The sequence below is a fragment of the Athene cunicularia genome, assembly GCF_003259725.1.
Source record: "Athene cunicularia isolate RWA chromosome 2 unlocalized genomic scaffold, athCun1 chr2_part1, whole genome shotgun sequence".
In the NCBI taxonomy this organism is placed as follows: domain Eukaryota; kingdom Metazoa; phylum Chordata; class Aves; order Strigiformes; family Strigidae; genus Athene; species Athene cunicularia.
In genome coordinates, this window is record NW_020799095.1 from 99274461 (window position 1) to 99292886 (window position 18426).

Consider the following 18426-nt stretch of genomic DNA (forward strand, 5'->3'; position numbering starts at 1 on the left):
TTGTGGACAGGTCACAAATAGTTCTGATAAAGAAAGGATCGGGGGCTTTATTGCAACCCACTGGTGTGTTGCACTTATAGTACAAAAGCTTTTAACAGTCTGTTCACCAAACCCCTTAAAGAATCTAAACTATAATCAGAAAGATCCTTTAAAAAGATCCTAAGAGCTATAGTCCTTATACAGACAAGGAGTCCCCAGTTTAAAAAAGAATCAGTTGAAATGGGAATATGATAAAATTATATAAAAAAGGGTGGAGAAAAGTAAGAAATTAAGAAAGAATTATTATTTCTCAACAATGTAAGAACCAGAACCAGAGGGTCTACAGATTTCCTTTTTAAATATAAAAGTAAATACTTTCACACAAACCAGGTAATTATGGAACATATCACCACAGGACTCCAGAGATACCAAAAGTAAATATCAGTAAAAGAAAAAGGGCTGAGTGGAGAACAGTGAAGGCATTATCTTATCTTCACTCTTCTCCTGTATTCAATCTAAAGGTCTGTCACTGGCCACTGTCACAGACATGTTAAATCTGGTGGAATTAACAGATTATGCAAGAAACAGGATGGAAATACCTTATTTGCTTTTCTAACACTTAGAATTACTCACCTTTCTGCATTGTTTAGGCTACTACGATATACCAGGTGGGATTAATTAACTCAGAAATTCATTACTTTGCCCATCTATTTTGGATGTCTATGATATGCTAAAAGAAGATTCATAATTATTTTGAGGAAAATGCTTCAATCTGAAATAATTTAATAAGCATCACTGCACTCTCAGCAACTTTGCCAAGGACACCAAGTTGTCTATGCGGCCTACACCCTGGAGGGAAGGGATGCCATTCAGAGGGGCCTTGACAGGCTTGAGAGGTGGGCCCGTCCTACCAAGTCAAGGGAGACGATTCTCCCCCTCTATTTCTGCTGTGTCCAGCTGTGGGGCCTCCAACATAAGAAGGACATGAACCTGCTCGAATGGGTCCAGAGGAGGCCACAAAGATGACCAGGGGGCTGCAACACCTCCCTTATGAGGACGGGCTGAGAGAGTTGGGGTTGTTCAGCCTGGAGAAGAGAAGGCTCTGGGGAGACCTTATAGTGGCCTTCCAGTACTTAAAGGGGGCTACAGGAAAGATGGGGAGGGACTCTTTATCAGGGAGTGTAGTGACAGGACAAGGGGTAATGGCTTTAAATGGAAAGAGTGTAGATTTAGATTAGGTATAAGGAAGAAATTCTTTACCATGAGGGTGGTGAGACACTGGCACAGGTTGCCCAGAGAAGCTGTGGCTGCTCCCTCCCTGGCAGTGTTCAAGGCCAGGTTGGACGGGGCTTTGAGCAGCCTGGTCTGGTGGAAGGTGTCCCTGCCCATGGCAGGGAGTTGGAACTAAGTGATCTTTAATGTCCCTTCCAACCCAAACCATTCTATGATCACTGATTCAGCAACACTCAGTCTGAAGATGTAATTTAATAAAAGCTCTCCACAAGAAGCATATAAAAAAGTCTGCAAATGCAACTGACTTAGTCCCTCTTTACTGAGTTTTTATACTTTTTTCATATTTATGTTGTAATTATTTTTTCTTTAACAACAAAACAGTCCTTGTCAATAACTGTGATTATTTTCCTGTCTTCAGCAATGGGTCCTCTATGGCAGAAAATTACACATCACACATCATTGTGAGAATTCCATGTGTATGATGGTTTAGTCTACCACTTCTGGTTTGCAATAGTGCATATTTGGTAACATTGGGTATTATTCTAATCTGCATTAGAAAATTCAAAATACTACTTTCTATGTTTTAGGATATCCTTTTAGGGCATACCTTGAATCTCCAATGCCTTAACTGTATTCTTTATGTTACTTTTCATTATTAAGAAAGTCCTCATAGAAAACAAGGTTTAGGAACCTGAATATATAATCCAATTCAAAATAGTAGATTTCTTTAGTGTCATGAAAGAACTATCATTATAAGTAATTAATACTTTTATCTGCTTTATATTTCTTATCAAAACAGCAACACTCTCTATCTCCCCTAAATGGACTGAGAAACAAATATGAAGCAACTGAAATCAAGTGAGGAAGTGAAATAGAAGCAGTATGGCATTAATGATAGTGAAGTTGTGCTCATAGCAAACTTCTGTCATTCAATTTCACATTTATATGCTTTATATTGAAATGTAATATGCTCAAGAATGCAATTTCACAGTGACATTAAACTGTGGACTGTCAATTCTCTATCAAATAGGAAATAAAGTTAGGAGAAATATTTTTGAAGACACTATGTTTTGCAGCAAGAACTAGTCAACACTTAATAAAATGCTTTACATGTTCCCATTTCAGGAACTAGTATTTCTAGAGAAAAACCACAGGGAAAATAATTGTCAGGAGAATTTAAAATGAAAAAGGTAGGCAGGATCCCACTGAATTCTGTTGTTCCTTGCTTAGGATCTCTTTAATATGCACACTAGTATTAGATTATAAAATTATTCTTTGTCAAAGAATACCAACATCACAACAAAGTAAAGCTTCAACAGTATAGAAGACTGATGTAGAGATTATAAATATCTTACTATAGCCAAGGGTGCATAAACCCTTTTACCTGACTTTGCAAAGGGGTGGTTTATTATAATTTATTTTAGAAGCCTTATCTTTGTTTTAATTATCAACTTCCTGCTTCTGAGCACAGGCTAACATTATTAATTTCATTTTTATCACACTCTTGCACTCTGATACAGACAGTGAACTTTAAAAAAATGCTGTGATGCTGCTTGAATTTTTAAAAGCATTCCTGATACCATAGGATTTCATTTCCCCCCCTTGCCACAGAGAATTTAGAATCACTTTCAGTAACACCAGAACTAGTACTGGGAGACCAAGAAGGCATCTTGATACTATCAGGACTGGTTAGAAAGGGAGAAGAAAGGAATACAAGTAAAAGTGGGGGAGGAGGATTCATTTAACTTAGAGAGTTACCAGAATTGAGTGAAAAATGAGTACAAACTTTTAAAATTAAGGTGGAGCTTAATGAAAATTTGATTTATACTGGTATAAACAAAACCAGTTTTGATTTTCTGTGTGTTTTACTTGTCTTTTTACTCACTGAGTATTAGAACTTTAATGGTCTTTTTGCACTTTGTTGTTACTAGTAGATGGGTTCATTAGCATTACATGAGATCAAAGCAGTTATTTGGTTACACCCCATTTTCAAAATATCAGCAATTGCTCACAAGTGAAGTATGGCATGATTTAAGAAATAGTGGATCAGAAAACAGAGAAAGAAAATACAGAGGGGAGTGGGAAATGAGAAGGAAAAGATGATGGAAAATAAGGTACAGCTGCAGTCACAGACACATAGAGCTCACTTGCTGCTAAGTGCTCTTTCTTGAATTCAGGTATTCAGCACATGCTTTGAAATTTGCTTATAGTGACATCATTAAAAACTCTGCTTATTTGTTTCTTCGCTTCTACTTCGTATGAACTCCTACATCGGGTTATCATCTGAGTTTCTGCAAGTGAAGGTTATAGCATCAAACCCAAGAATATCTCAGGTCAAAGGAGGCATTGCACTGAGAGATATTCTTTGCCTGATGCAGTGGCTGAGCGGGGAACACGGGTGACTGACCAACAGTGAGAAAAAAATGGAGCTATGTGGTATGTCAGATTAATGTAACAACATTTATTTTAAATGGGATGACTCTTGTCTTAGCTAACAGAGGAAGTTAATTTTGTGGTTACAGTTTAGTTCTTGTTTGTCCACCTAAGCAGACCTTGATGCGTTTTAGTAGGATTGACAGGCTCTTCAGGGAAGGCTCTAGGCTATAGCAGTAAAAAGGCATTTGAGAAGCTTTGGCAGAACTATATGTCTGGAAATCTCTTGGCTGCACTATTTCTGTCTCAAGTTAGTCACTGGTCTTGGTGTTCAGAAAAATGCACCCACACACTTGAAAAAAAAAATCCAACACCCCCCTGCTCCCCCAACAGGAGGATAGAACAGTAATAAGATGTGACCTGCAATATTTTTTGAAATTTATCGTTGACTAATTTTGACCATGACCTTGACTATTATAAGTAATGAACCAGGCAATAAGGTGTCCCCATTCTACTCAACTGAACTAAGGAAGGAAAAATTAAAAGTCACAAATTCTCTGAATTTGTTTCAAAATTTAACAATTTTGCAATACGAATTTAAATTTGTGTTTCGATTCTTATAATCCCCAAATTAATCAAGAAAATAGTGAATACAATGTTTAATTAAACTATAAGTCCTCCTGAATTGTAAGGGTGTGTAAGGAAAATACACAGAATATTAACACCTTTTTTCCAACAAATGAATTAAAAGGCAAATGCTTATGAATCTGTTCAGTTTACTGAAGACTTAGCTGACTGATTTACTTTTGTGATTACAGCAGCTATGTGGAACTACTTGTATGATGAGGATCAAGGCGCTACTTAGAATATGGGAGAGGCCAAAGTATGACAAATCCTTTATAAACACTGGGAGTAACCCAGTAGCCCAGCTGAAACACTCGAAGGCCAAAAATCAGTGTGATAACAGCTTGCTTCCTGGGAAGAAAAGAGGACACTGGGCATCTGAGAGGTCTGTTATGGTGAGGAATGCAGGGACCTTGAGCAGCTGGGAGCAGCTAAATCGGGGTAGGAATATGAGGGTTGAAACAACTGCAGTATACCAAAAAATATCACTAAAGCCTTTGACACAGGAGCAGACTAGCACCCAGGTCTCTCTTTCAGTTACAGCCCTGCTCGCTAAACCAGTAAATCATACTCTCTAATACAGTCAGTCTTGAATTATGCTCTTCAAAGCAATGTATTTTTAAAGGTTTTGGAGAGTTTCTCCTATTAAAAACATGTATAACCAACCAGAGGATTAGGACCCTCTGATAGGAAAGGAAATGGACTTTTCAATACTACCTGACTGAGCTGGGAATTGAACCTGGATCTCTCTTGAATGACAAATCCTGACTGAGGGGAGACTGAGAGCTGTGCTGGTTCAGCATGGAAAAGAGAAGGCTCACAGGGGATCACACTGCAGTTTTTAACTACCTAATGGGAGACTATAGAGGAGACAGAGCTAGATTCTACATACATGGGGGAAAGTGTTGCAACTCAGGAAGTTCCTATTAGATCTTAGTAAAATTTCGTCACCATTGGGGTACTCAAACAATGGAGCAGGTGCTCAGGGAGGTGGGATCTCTATATTTGGAGATATTCAAACTCTTGCTGGACAATGACCTGAGCAACTCAATTTAGTTTAAGTCTGCTTTGAGCAGGAAGTTAGAAAAGATGATCTCTAAAGGTCCCTTCTGATCCAAATTATTTGAACACAATCCTCAACTGTGCTCTTTCTTTGGAACAGTTCTACATGTGATATGCACAGTCAGAACCAATACAGGATAATACTAGCAAAATTACATACAGTCAAATAATTAAATATTATGATAGATGTAGATTTTTTCTTTCCTGCTGCCATGTATGAAACCACCTTTCTAACTTAAGGAGAAAAGCTTATGTAAATATTTTTATCAATAAAGCTTTTTCATTAAAGAGCTAGTTTTATTTACATTGAACTGCATAATGAGAATGTGATATTTTTTCATAAAAAAGGCAAATTATAATTTGATTTTATAATATGGTATTAATAATATACACATTCTCATTTTAATGAAGATTAAATGTTCCATTATCTGTTGTCTTTGATTTGTATTAATTTCTGCTACATTAATTGTACATAAATGCAAAATGACATGACACTACACGCTTTCTATTGCACTATCTCAACTTGAGTGAAATGAAGTATTTGAAGTTTCTGTAGAGATCCTTTTCTGAAATGTATGGTCACAGGAAAATTACACACCTGACCTATCCTTTTGCCCGAGGATACTTTTTTCCCCCCAAAAGAAATTTCATTTTCTAAGCTAACTCTATTAAGAACAGGAAAATAAAATTTACAGAAAACCTGGACTGTCTCTTTTGTTAGCATATATATACCATTTCACTTATCTGTAGATAACAAGAATACCTAGGTTCTTTTGTATGCAAATAAATATACATATCTAATTTAGTTTTAAGAGACAAAAATTAAAAGAAACAATTTAGATGAATGAAAGACGTGTATGTCATATTGGGATCACAAAGAGATATATTTCCATCATAGGATTGTGTAGATGGGTATTAAAGACTCTGCACATAGTACAAGAATACTGTACTTATAGCATATTGTTTAAAAGCTATATTCTGCATTTGACATTGCAAGTCTTCCCCTTTGTCTGATCAGCTTTTTTTTTCCTTCTTTTCCTCCATCATATTATCATATGATCTGAATAAAGAACTAAACAGACAACACTGGGGCCTACTCAGGAGGAGGTAGCTGTGTGATGTGTAGTGCTAGACAACGTGAACATGAAAGCTTTTCACGGAAACACATTGATGATAGTTTTTGAAATTCTCTTCCTGAAACTAATTATCATTTTAGAAAAGGCTGGATAATGATGAAAGAAAACACCTTCTTATCCCATAGCTGTCAGTTTTAAGTAAAGCCTCAAGCTCCCAGGGGTGGTGTGCTCCATAGGTGCCCAGAATCCTTCTGCTTTCAGCAACTGGGACAAGAGGCAGTGTTAAACTGATGCAAATTTGTTCTGGGATGATTTTTCCTCACACCAAATTTTCACCACATTTTCAGAGGTGTTATCAGCATGAGGAATTACAGAGCTGTATGGCAGATATATCTATTATGTAGTAGTTTCATTATTCTCTCTGCCCGCTAGCAAATCTCTCTGAGATTTGCTATGATATTCTCAACTCCTTAAGCATGGCCAGGAAAATGTCCTTCTTCAAAAGTAAGTCTGCCATATAAGCAGTTCCTTCCACAAACAGAAAATTCCTAGCCCCACAGTGCATCATTATGTGAGGCTGACCTGAGTATGGGGCATGTATCTTCTACATGAAATAACTTGTTACTATGGGGCTAGAAAGTTCCCAGATTTCTACAGTGCCTAACAAATTACATCTAGGCTTGCATAGGCTCAAATTAATAGAAAGCAATAGTAACTGTGACAGTTTTAAAAACAGGAAATACTTTTGCCTCAAGGTATTTAGGTCTCTGCATAGATCTGTCTCTCATTGGACAGAAATGAAGGCATTTGGCTTTATCAGCATAAGGATATAAAATACAGTCAAAATAAATTCTTTAAAGTTCTCCAAAACATTCCTTAAAGGAATTAGCTTTAGCATATTTGCTATTTAAATATATGTAAATACATTGTATGTATTTTTTATATATATGCATGTATATATGTAAATATATAACTAAATATATGTAGTGGTGTAGTGCAGAACCAAAAGCAAAGGTTTTGATAGGCTTAATCTAATATGACTCATTCATTGGCTTGGTGCTCCCCAGTAAGAGAATACAAAACAGCCAAAGGCTTTTGCTGATGAAAAATTCCAGTGCATTAATACAGACATTCTGGTAGACAGATAAGCATCCTGATCTAGGTCCTGTGTAAGTCCTGCAGTGGGAGGTACTTCTTCAGTTCCTGAGTATATTGCCTTCTACGCAAGATCACGTTCCTTGCTCATGCTGACTTTCAAACCCTAGTCCTATACTTTCTCACCTGAATAGATAATTTTTGCTGCTTTGTATCTCAATACAGGCAGCAGTCTGTACAATGTAATTGTTAGTGCTGGTACTGAGCATTCACAAACTCACACATGATTTTTTCTGTGCTACCTACACTTTATCACGTGCCTTTCACCTTTTCAAGCAATTCCTGCCTTCAAGACTTCTGTAATATTCAATACACCTTGGCAGCTCAAAATACCTGTCTGCATAGGGTCTCAATCAGCCTTTTAGAGAAGTCTTACCCTCCTTCCCTTCCACAAGAACAAATATGGCTTGACAAAAGTCACTGACTAAAAACTCAGAATAGGCAATACTCAGTCATGTAAGAAAGAAAGAAAAAAATTTCCTAAGGGGTTGCTGAAATTGGGCCATTCACTTGATGTGGTTAGAATAACTAGTGTGATGCAGAAAGATATACCCGGAGCATGGTGTTCTTGGTAGTGCACTAATTTAATATGGCTCTGTGCTCTCTGGGGGAAGGCAGGCACTAAGCAGTAGTTCTTTATCAGCACGTAGCTTGTAAACCGTTCAAGTGTTCTCCCAAGCCATGGGAGAATCATCTAATTGGCAGTGGAAGTGCGGTGGCAGACAGACTGATGGAAATCCAAAGCTGTAACTACAGGAGGAAGTGGTCCATCTGAGACCTTGTGAGGCTGGTACTATTTGGTCAGCCTAAAATGCAGCTGCACCCCCAATCCGATCTTATCTCATGCAGAGGAATGGGGTTTCTGGGAGAAACTGTCATCTGTCTCCTTTATTAAGCTAATAAAGTTGTCCAGCCCTTACTTCCCTCTTAGCAGGTATGTGTGTTGTGGTCTTATGTCCCATATTCAATGGCTCATAATGAAGCTGTTAATATGAGGCTTATATGTTGATTAATCCACTTAAGGGTTCTTTATACCACTGTGGAAAGGGTAGCTGATACAACTGCATGCCATGGTGGCTTTAGGTGAGAACATTTCAAATACATGTATTTAGATCCCTTCATTTCTAATTCTGGTAAACTTGAACCTATTAACAGTAAAGGCTCTCTTAATTAAATGATGTAAGAAAGGTGTCAATGAAAGCTTCTCTAAATCTTTCTAATATAGTTTCATCGGAAAAAAAAAAACAGTTATAGCCACAATAACTTTAACATTTGAAAAGAATGTTAATTAATGATTGCATATAATATGGGATTTTCACTCAGCTTTACCACCCACAAGCAGTATAATAATCCAAAGACCAAAGAATCAAATTTTTTTTTTGCATGGAATCATGCTACATTTAAGTCTACAGCTCTGTCACAGAAACACAAAAAGAAAATGAATGCCTCGTACTTTTTCTCAAATCTAACTCTAAGTTCTGTGAAAATACACTCTTAAAGACAGAAAGACATCTTTCGTCCCCAGGAAAGGAAAAATCTGAAGCTTCTGAACGGAGCTTGCATGGTAAAATTCCTTCTGAGTGACAGAGTAAAAGCTATAAATAATGTCATAGTCCTTCCCTGATGAAATCATCCATTACAATAATACTATATGTTCTTCAGAAGGCAACAACTCCAAACAACTAAAATACTACTACATCATTAAAAGTATCAGTCAGTTAGAATCTGCAATTTTAACAGTAATGATAGCTGATGTTCTACAATAAGCTCAGTACTTCAAATATATTGGAATATTACAGTTTACAGTAGTGATGTAATACAGTAAGTATACTTAGTTTTATACATACACAGACCTATCTGAAGTGTTGTAGAGAGGTGACAATGAAGGTAGAAACAGAACTAATAGGCTTTTGTATTGAAAATAAGAAATTATTCCTTTGCACTCCTCTAATAATAACAAACAATGATGAAGTTTCTAATGTGGTAGTGCTAAAATCAACTCTCAGACTCATTATTTACAGAGAAAGGATGTAAACTGACAGCTGCAAGGAAAACTGCTCTTTATTGTAAGAAATTTTAAGAAACCACCCAAACCCAAACCGCAACATAATTTGATAACAAAGAAAGTACCTCTGTAGAAAAAATTAAAGAGTTACATATTAAAACCGATTCTGCATCTCTGAAGATTTTATGGTTAATAATAGTCTTTCTATTAGTTTACTGAATAATCTAGCTAGCACAGAATTCTTTGTTAAAGCTCTACATGATTTGGGAGATGGCACTTGAGAGGGAGTGTCTTAATGCCTGTAACAAACTGCAGGTTAGGTCGGGGGACAGGTCTGGGTAGGAGTTCCATTAACAGAAATTAGAGGGAGAGGTTAGCAGGATATTAACTAGCAAGACATCACTACCAGTAAATAACATTTGGCAATATGTGACTATTTTATCCTCCTAGAGTAACTGCTGAAATATCATTCTGCACTAAAAAAAACCCAATGCAGTAAGTAGGAATGCTTCTAAAACAGTACAGTGTTTACTGTGGAACAGTTTCCTTTAATGTTTGGGCACAAGAGTTGGTATGTTTCCTACTGAATTCGGGTAAGTAATCCATCATATATTCATTATGGCTACTTAACTATTCAGAAACACCTGAAAATATCTATGGTGGTATGATTGTTTTCTAAAGGTAAAGAAATATGAATGCACAACTACAAACATATCACATTCATAAACCAGAATACGACAATTTCTCTTTATCATGCTGCTTTATTCAAATTATAACATTTTTAAGATCAGCTGTCAAACAAACGTTTTGACTAGATTGACATTTCCTAGCCTACCTAGACAACTTGTTATAAAGGTGTATCTTTCAAAGGAAATGACAAGACTCCTTATAGCTGACTTTAGCGGAGAGTTAAGTGAACGAGGACTTCAGAAGTGCATTCCACTTCTGCCCTTGGAGAAAGGAGTGCTGCCTCTTTCAATGAGCTACTGGGCTTCCCTTTGCTAACTTTTACTTGGGCAATACCAAATGTAAAAGAGGATCTCTAGTAAGTCCGTTAAACTTAGTCACTTAGTAATGGAGTCCTCTTAATGAAAAGATGACCTAAGCACGCTTAATGAAAAGATGATCAAAGTGCTGCACCATGGGGTGCATACTTACAGCTTTATACTGAACCTCAAGTCACTGTATGGAATGACACTATCCTCCATGGGGGGGTCATTTTTAACAGTCACTAGTAATATTTAAGCTTACAAACACTGGATAAAAAGTAGTATCGTGCTAGTTTCTTCAAAAGCAAGGAAATAAGTAACTTGAAAACAGACAAGTGGACGCCTGTGCAATTCATTAGGGACACATTTTCACTATTTAAATGGTGTCTTCCTTCAAAACACTATAACACTATAAATAACTGTAACTAAGTAAGAGTGGGCAATGACATTGTAATAATATTTTGACATAGGTGAATTACAGGTGAGGAAACTCTGCTTGACTTTGGATGAGAAGCTACGGTAACAAGAAGCTAGATAAACAAGAGTTTACCCAAAATCCAGGCTCAGAAATGCAGGCTGCAGGACCTATGTGGACACCTGGTTCAGACATAAATTTGGGTAGAATTTTAAATGGCAATAAAATAGTATTTCCTCTATAGCTGATTTAGGTAAAGTTTCTCAATTACTGCTGCTGGCACGTAAAACTGAAAAAAAAAAAAAAATGCTTACTCTGCCAGAAGCAGAAATGTTTGCCTAATTTGGAATATTTTTCTTATATATCAAAATAGTATATGAATAAGAATGTATTAATATTGTGGCCTGCATCTGATAAGGACATCTTACCTCCCCTCTGCGGTGCCACCCCAAGTTTGTCTCTGCCACTTTCCTTTTTTTTTTTCAGCACAGTGATCTGTGAAGTTGTACTAGTTTGAAAACAAACTAGTGGGAGACACCAAGTCAAAATAACAATTTAATAGGGAAATAAAAAGAAGAAAAAAATATAAAGGCAGATAACACTGGGTTAAACTAACAGAGTCAGGATACAACCTGACAACTTGTTAATCAGGGTGGTAGCAGTCTGGTAGAATGGTGGCTGCAGTCCTCCTGAAGCTGTGATCCTGTAGAAAGAAGGTCTGCTCTTTCTCAGAAAAATCCAGTGGTGGCTAAGTAGCTCCCATCCTCTGGAAATCCAGTGGAAAAGGAGGGTCTCTGGTATTCAGAATCTCAGGTTATATCCAGGATGGAATGCTTGGTTCCTCCCTCTGGGTGGAGCATCTCACAATGGGATAATGAGTCATGAGGCCAAATGTTGATTAAGCTCATTAACAGAAGATGGTCCAGAGGGAGTTATCTCTGAGTTATGCTGCATGGCATTGATGGGCTATTAACAGAAAGATAGTCTGGGGGGAGGAGGCAAGGAAACACTACCCCACCTGATTTCAACAGCTCATGAGGATGGTAATAGAATACACTGCAACCCAGGACAGAAGTTCATGTTCCTACACAGTATAAGACTCTCATGCTATTTTTCCACTATTAATATCGCTCCTTGCACCTGAGCAATTTTGAACATTTCATGGAGTTTTACTAATTAAAACTTCCATCACACTCTTGTGAAATATATATGGTAAGGGGACAGACAGAAACCACTCATCTGTAAAATGAATCTTGGAAGGAAGTTAGCAGCAGGCTGACAGCAGTGTTACTCTTTACAAAGAAGATGGAGAAGACTATTGCATTGGGCTGACAGATGAAAGGATTTCAGTAGGATGAATGTTATTACATAAACGGAGGGTTGGTCCAGAAAATGGAAGCTTTGCATTTTCAAACAACTCTATCCATGAGCAGTACAATTAATGGATTTGAGTTTTCTATGGATTAATGCTCTGTGTTCCCAAAGTACTGTGTTCCCAGCTCTCCTTTGGGACACCAGTACCTGCTTCACAACATTTCCCAGATACCTCCCCTATCTGTATAACTAATAAAGTAGCACTAGTTGCTAAAGAGCAACAAGGATAAAAATAGGATGAAATTTTAGGTGTCTCCAAATATCTGTAACTTCCCCTTGTAATAAACTATTGTAACTAATTTGCTAGGTTGGGCAGGGCGGGTACTATACACTTGAATGATCTGTAAATGTTAAACCATAAAAATGTAAAGTGTGCCATTCGGATTGGAACAAAGTAACCATGTCTCAGAAACCCCACCTAGAGCTGATACGCAACTGCTGTTTGAAGAAAAGCCCACCAAAAAAGATGAGATCATGAGGCTTTTAAAAGATCCAGTAGGACAAAAGCACGCCAAGAGACCAAGGCTTCGAGACTTTCAAAAGACCCAATAGGAGGAGGACACGCACCCAAGCAACTCAAATAACCTGATGGAAAAAGAGCAGGACAACTATCTGACGGGAGGAGATTGGTTAAAAGACGATGGCACAAGAGTATAAAAAATGCTTCTTTTTGGAACTCGGGGTGCGTGTGGTAGAGCTGCAGCTCTCCATGCACCCAGCGCTGCTTTGCCTATTGCTTCCCACCCTAAATCGATTGAACCCAAATAAAACTATGTATTTTTATAAAAATGGGCTTTGTCTGATTATAACACCCTTTTAAGATGATCCAACAGATAGGCAGAGTGGCCCTCAGCACTGCACCAGGACAATGATTCAAAACAAACGTGGTTTTCAATGTAGGTAAGAATTTAAAGAATAGTTTAAATATAATTTAAACTCAATTCAGGAATATATCGAAGATATAATTATGGCAGTTATGGACCACTCTCACTGACAGACTGAGACCTAATCATGTCTTGCTGTATTTCTTATTTCATCCCCTCCATCCACTGCCCCTTTCTTAACTTACCTTGCTCTCTTTCTATGTCTGGTGTTTTGGATTTCAGGTTCAGCAGTGGCAAGACCTTCACTGATTAGATGTTTGAACGCCTAATGTGAAAGTGTGATGTGTAATAGCTTGAGTGACATCTTTAAACATTTGTTTACTAAAAAATCTTAAATTAAATAACAATAAGCAAAAATATCACAATAGAATATGAGGTAAGCTCAGTGCTCTCTGGAGGTCCTCATCTTAAATGTCTTGAAATGGAGGCGAAGGATAGTAATATTTTGTATTATATATATTTATTTAGGATTTAAGCTAGATGGAAATAATCTGAGCCTAATGACTTTAGTAGGACATAATCAGGTACACAAAATCAAATATGTTTTAAATTTTCCTAGTTGGGGCATACTAACGCATCAGTTCTTAACTGCTACAAGTAGTCTGAGGCAAAAGTGGTTTGGGGCACAGAAAGATAGGCAGACATATTAACTATGTTTTTATTTCAGCACCAGTCACAACACTTTTTCTTTAACTGCCAAATAAATTGCCATGACTGGTTTAAGTGCACATGCAATACCAGTGCTTCCCTGCTACTAAACCAGGTCCTAAGAAACAGGCAGAGTAACTCCTGGTAACTGTATTCAAAGAACTATATTTGCATGCATAACCACATCTGAAATATTTTGGTCTGCTTCTTGAAAATAATGCATTTTATTACTTGCAGGTACTTGCTGACACCACGCAAGTCGAGTCATTAAGAAGCAGGAGGTAAAAAAAAAAAAAAAAAGGACCTGCTCAGTTTCTTCTTTGCTGTGTGCCATCATCACACTGTCTTTCCACTGGTTTCAGAAGGAAAAAGAAGGGGTGTAATGGTTAATCTATTGTTTATTCAAAACCACCAACAGAAGTTAATAGACAGTTATAAACTAATTGAGTGCGTCTGTAGTGCTATCTCCTCATTCATCTCGCTTATTCAATTTAGCTCTGTTAGTGTTCCATATGGTACAGTGCCCCTGCTGCTAGGAACAGTCATTCACTGCAAAAAAACCCCTGTAACAACAGGAAGCTAATAGTTTAACTGTTCCTCTAAATTTGTTTGACAAAACTGACATTTAGTACGCCACGTCACGTTGTCAGTAATCTGCAATTTACCCTTAGGCAGGCAGTGGATGCTCATTTTATTTACCTCTCATAGTTAAAAGCGTAATTAATATTCCACTCTGAAACAAAGATTAGAGATTTGACAAACACTGCAATTTAAATTCTCCATTATAGCAAACATTAAAATCAAACATCTTTCACACACCCCACTGCATAAAGGACACGTGTAGCTGTAATTTAACTTTTTAGTTTTTAATACCACAAACTAATTTCTGCTGTCAGTTTAATGAGGTGGAAAACACAAATCTTGTTGCTCTCTGTGTGCACAGGCTGGGACAGACTGCAGAGAGCTTGAACCAGTTTGCTTCACAATGTTTCAGTCAAAATCCCCTGATTATTTTGAGTCTGAATGATAAAAAGTCTAAAAAAAGTCTCAAAGACTTTGTTTAACAAAATGCTTCAATGAACAAATACTTCAGGAATAAAAATACTGTAACACCACAGCAGTTTTCTGAATTGCTGCAGCAATGCTGAAAAACTCCAGTAATAAGGATCTAGGCTGTGACTTTGTGGCAGTGCTACCTGTAGCACAGAGCCCAGCTAAACTCTCCAAAAATTGCCTAAAGGAGGGTATGTTCCCCTTCTCACTGTTCGACCTCCTTCATCCTGCTTTACATCCAGTTGAGGTTAGGCAGTCATTCAAATCATTTAATCATGGGTTTAATGCAGAAGCAGTTTGCAGTGATTCCTGACCTGGGCCAGCCGTCAGGCTGGAGGCAGGGGCTTGGCTGGCATTGTCTCTGCCACTTCCCCAGCCCCTTCGAGGCCAGGCTGGCATACTCCTCCTCCTCCTCCTGCTCCTTCGACCTTCGCTCCATGCTCACAGATTTTACACATATAGCAAATGCAGAAACAACTGGAGGGCTTTCTACTCACAGTAGTTATGCTCTGCGTAAGAGTCCCATAGCAGGCTGCTTGGTGGCATCTGCGTTACAACTGATTTATTGTGCCAGAGTCTGTGACAACAGGGCATATTATCAAACTGGCAAAGTAGGGGGAGCTCTCAGAGAAATAAATGACTGCGGTTTTAAGTCATGCTAATTTCAATTGGAATTCTAGCTCCATAAATTCCGTGTGACTGATTAAAATTATTAACATGTAGAACACCTTTAGGCAACCACACTGGCTCATTAAACATGGAAGCCTAGAATTATCTCCACTGTAACAAATGTGTGTGCGAATGTGTGTGTTTCAGAGACATACATTAGGGATTTTTAATTTTTTTGAGGAGATTCTCTTCACAGAAGCACTCATAATGCCAAAATAAAAGAAAAAAAGAGACAGCAAAAACTCAACAAAGAGGCTGCTGTTACTCTCTTCTCAATCCATCCTATGTAGTAACCCACTGACTCCTGACTCCTTCACAAGACTTCATTAGTCACTGCCAACTTCAATCTGCTTCAGTTATTTTGCATTCAGCTCCCAAAGGAAAAGCACTCTCCCCACTGATCACAGGCTAAACTAAAGATAAACTGGCTCATTTTATAACACATCAAGCTAACATGTCCTGAATCACACTAGCATCACAAACCAGGAAAGGAATCTCTGAATATATCTAACCCTGTCACAATACTAAATAAGAGAGATGTACATTTATAAATTGGGTCTCCAAAGCAGGAATTCAAGTCTTAGATGCAGGGAAGGTTAGTGTGAGCACATTATTTCTCTCCTAAATGTCAGAGGATATTTTCTCTTTCATAATGGGTGTCTGCATATAAAAAAATCTTAATAGTAGTATTATGCTTTAAGAGTGCTGTTCATGTACAGTCTGAGATTCTGTGAACAAATGATTTGAATGTTCCTGTTAAGAGCAAATATTTAAAAAAAAAAGTGATAGCAATTGAATGAAAGTTATTTAGATTTTTATTATATTCAAAATGAGATGCAGGTTATGAAAATGTATACATCAGGAGATAAGCAGCAGAGCCACAAAGGTCAGAATCACAGCTGTTGATAAAGGGAACCTCATTAATCATAATGTAAGAATTGCCATACTAGATTAGACCTGAGCCCAATTTATATCCTGTTTCTGTGAAGTTCTGGATGTTTTATGGAAGTACAAGAGATATCGTAAAATACAGATGTGGAAAAAACAGTTTCCAATTCCCTAATGGCAAGAGATTGTTCTAAATTTCAAAATACCAAGCTTTACATGCCTTCCAAAATGCTTTTCAGCAGTATTTCAACCTGAATTTTAGCAATTGTACCTCTGCATATTCTTCAAATCCACAGAGATGTCCAGTTCACCTTTGCATATTACTATAATCTTAGCCCTAGCAGCACGTGGTGACAATCAGTTTCAGTCTAATTATGCATTATATTAAAGTTTTCCCTTCTATTTTAAATGCAAGTTAAATTAAAAACCTGTTCCCTTTATTCTTATATTAGCTGACTTATAAAGAATAAAAATTCCTGATATGATCTACAATTTATTGATCTGTTTACTTTTACTGTGCCTATTTTTATCTTTTTCTTTAAAAGGTTAATGCCCAATCTTTTAGTCCTCGCTCACGTACATTTTTCTGTGCCTGAGTCTGAAATTTCTCTCCCCTTTTCATAATCTTTTTTGAATAAAGACTGGCCAAATTAAGAGCAGTTTAGAGTTGCATGACTCTAATGCACATTTGCCCTTTCTAGGTTGAATTCTTGCACTACTTTATTCTAGCTTGAATTCTTCCACTTTGTTATGAGATTGATTGCACTGCAGACCCTTGAGAAGCTGGCTGAAAGCCTTTTGTGTTCCTGAACTGGTCTAACAACAAGGGCTGGATTTTGTAAGAGCAAATTAAGAGAGAAACTTGTACGACAGGAGAATATATTTCTCTCTGAATTCTAAATAGCAATGCTTGACTCGATGCTGTTAACTTTTCCTCTTCCAGGTAAATTGAAAGCCAAGAAGGCCTTCAAGGAAAATCGAAGGAAGGCGCACACGCACATATTGGTAGCCCTCACATGTAATTAGTGTGCTCCATTGGCTTAGCATTACCACAGCAAGAAGAGGCAGGGACTTCTTCCCTTGGGAGCTCTAGAATGACATAAAATCCATTACATCCTCAGGGCACCAAATTTTCCATAGACAGGGGAAAATGGGAAAGCCAGACCTTCACTTGAAAAGCTAATAGACATACAGGGAATGCTCACAGTTTTCTTACTTGTGTCAAAAGTCAATTCCCTAAGTGTGAGGGGCTTGTCAAAATCTGGTTTATATCTGTGGTGGACACGGAGATCACAAGGTTTTCTGTAAACTATTCAGAGCTGCTTTTGTTTGTTTGCCATCTGAATCTGCCCCCAGGGTTTGTCTAGTAGACTTCAAATATGAAAACTACCAATGTTCTCATTAGGCTCTTAGGGAATTTTGTCATGAGGTTTGCTCTGTGTATCACAAAAGTCATCTGCAATTATTTTGCCTGGGCTTTGCTTGGCCCTCCCTCTCCATAAACTTCCCCTGATCATGCTACAACAAGCTAGAGAAACCAACACTCGTTGTTTTACTCAGTCAGGACTTTTATGTAGCTTCATGGAAGAAGAAGAAGAGAAAAAACATACTGGACGCACTTATCAGTTGTTTTTTCCTCCTGCCCTACTTTTAAGAGAGAAATTAAATACTCAACAATTGCTGTGGCAATGGAACAGCAATAATTAAATCCTTGGCATTTTCATGCTCTTCTAAGTGACACGCTTTAATCGAGAGACCTTTAACATCTTTGAGAATGGTCTTCGGAAGAGACAAAGGCAACTGTGAATAAAACATCCAGTTTGAAGGTTCCGCTTGAAATGCTCCTATCTGTGAATGATGTTGAAGGTTTGTTTCGACATTTGCACTCTAAATGCTGAGGTGAAATTTATGAAGAAGAGTCTGGTGGATCCTAATTAACACAAAGGCTTGTGGGTTTTTTTTTGTCCTAATTTAAACAGCATCAACAAAAGCCTGTCTT

General features: G+C 37.6%; 1 protein-coding gene across 1 annotated transcript in view; it reads right to left on the reverse strand.

Annotated features, from left to right (window-relative positions):
- The window catches only part of PTPRM (protein tyrosine phosphatase, receptor type M), a 406723-nt gene that overhangs the window by 114761 nt on the left and 273536 nt on the right, over positions 1 to 18426 (reverse strand). The window lies entirely within an intron of this gene.